Source organism: Arachis ipaensis, chromosome B08 (genome assembly GCF_000816755.2).
Source record: "Arachis ipaensis cultivar K30076 chromosome B08, Araip1.1, whole genome shotgun sequence".
NCBI classification, from domain to species: Eukaryota; Viridiplantae; Streptophyta; class Magnoliopsida; order Fabales; family Fabaceae; genus Arachis; species Arachis ipaensis.
The window spans coordinates 37,229,011-37,230,762 of record NC_029792.2 but is presented as its reverse complement, the minus strand read 5'-3'; the positions used below and the strand labels follow the sequence as shown (position 1 = coordinate 37,230,762).

General features: G+C 39.9%; 1 long non-coding RNA gene across 1 annotated transcript in view; it reads left to right on the top strand.

Annotated features, from left to right (window-relative positions):
* LOC110265476 overlaps positions 494 to 1,752 on the top strand; it is a 2,325-nt gene continuing 1,066 nt past the window's right edge. The window contains exon 1 of the long non-coding RNA XR_002351620.1: positions 494 to 547. This is a non-coding gene — a long non-coding RNA (uncharacterized LOC110265476). The remainder of the gene's footprint in view (positions 548 to 1,752) is intronic.

Genomic DNA, 1,752 nt, shown 5'->3' with positions numbered 1-1,752 from the left:
TATTACTTGGACGACCCAGTGCACTTGCTGGTTAGTGGTACGCGTTGTGAAAAGTGTGATTCACAATTCGTGCACCAGGCCACCGGAACCACCGCCGGAGCTTCTGGCTGCTTTTGCTGTCGCCGAAAAAGTCTATCGGTAAGTGTCTTAAGTTGGTTCCCCTTTCCGTTGAGTTTCTGGAAACCTCACTGTCACTGCATATAGTTCAGGTCATCGCTGCCGCTTGAGGTGGCTACTGGGCTGCCGCCAAACCGGTTCGGAGACCGCCGCTGCTTCGGTTCAGCCATTCTTTCTTCGGTTCAGCCATTCTTTCTTCGGTTCGGTAAGCGTTTGGATTTGAAAGCCTTTTAGTTACCGTTCTGTTATCATACGCTGAGGTTTGTGGCATTAATTGCTATAGGATTGAGTTTCGGTTGTTGTATCTTGCAATTCGAGTTGTTGAGACTGTTGCGAAAGTGGCTTGGAGTTGAGGTTTTGGTTGCCGTCAGTTCGGGTTGAGGCAGAAAGGACTTGATGAGGCGTTGGGGTTATGGAATTGCGTTTTGAGGTAGGAGCGCTTTCCAAAAACTATATTTTTACATGTTGGAATAATTACATATGGATACTGACGTGAGAAAATGTGTATTTGGTGATTGTATCGGCCTTATGTATTATTTGATTGACTCGAATGTTTATGAATGTTGGTTTGGCTGAGTTGTTGTGCGGCTTTGTGAAATGTAATATTTTGAAGCTGATTCTTTAAATATTTGAAATATGAGTTTAACCCGTTGAGGATTGATTTGAATTGAGTTGATTATTTTGATGATGTGAAAGATAGAATACTCTTGAAATTCAGCCTGGGTTGCTTTAATTGATTTGATTTTGATAAATGATTTATTGCTGAACCAATTCTTTAAAGCTCTGGAAATGAGTTAAATCGGTTGATATTGAGTTGACTTTGAAATGGTTTTCTTGAGATATGCCACTGAGGCGACTGTTGGATTTAGCTTGCTTTGAATTAATTTATGGTTTTGAGCTGTTGAAAAGGAATGAGAAACGGTTTAGTTGGGACCCTAACCGGGTGGTAAAAGTCCAAGTTTTAGGGGAGGTGTTGCCGAAATTTCTACAAAATTCTAGTCTTGTTTAAAAAGTCATTTAAAATGGATTGGGTTTGAGAAGTTGTATTATTTGATTTATTAAGAGAATATTTATATTTTCAAGCTTAATTTATTTAGTGAACTTTNCACTGAACTCTACAAGATTGCTAATAAAAATTCAAAAGAGGCCAGGTTGGCTTATCCAAGCGTGATTTCTCTGCTCTGCAAGAACGCTGGAGTCAAGATGGGAATAACTGAATATATCCTAATTGAAAAGTCAATCACCAAAGCATCAATGGAGAGACAACAAGCACAGGAGGATCCTATCAAGAAGAGAGCACAGGAATTCCTCCCAGAGATTCCTCAAGCGGAATATTGGGAATATCTTGAGATGTCTGTCACCAAGATACAGGAAGCTATGGAGCAAATAATAAAACAACAGAAGGAACACAGTCAAATGTTGACCCATATGTTTAAAGAACAAGAGGAGCAGGGACGTGACTTAAGGGAACTGAAGCGCCAAAAGTCTTCTGTAATACCAAGCATCCCAAGGATCAGAGGAACCCCCAAACCCCCAGAATAAAGGTTGTTAAATTCCAATTTCTGACTTAACTCTGTGACAGTGTCCTTATAAAAAGTCTACCTTAGAAGTCATATAATAGTAATTAGTATCTAT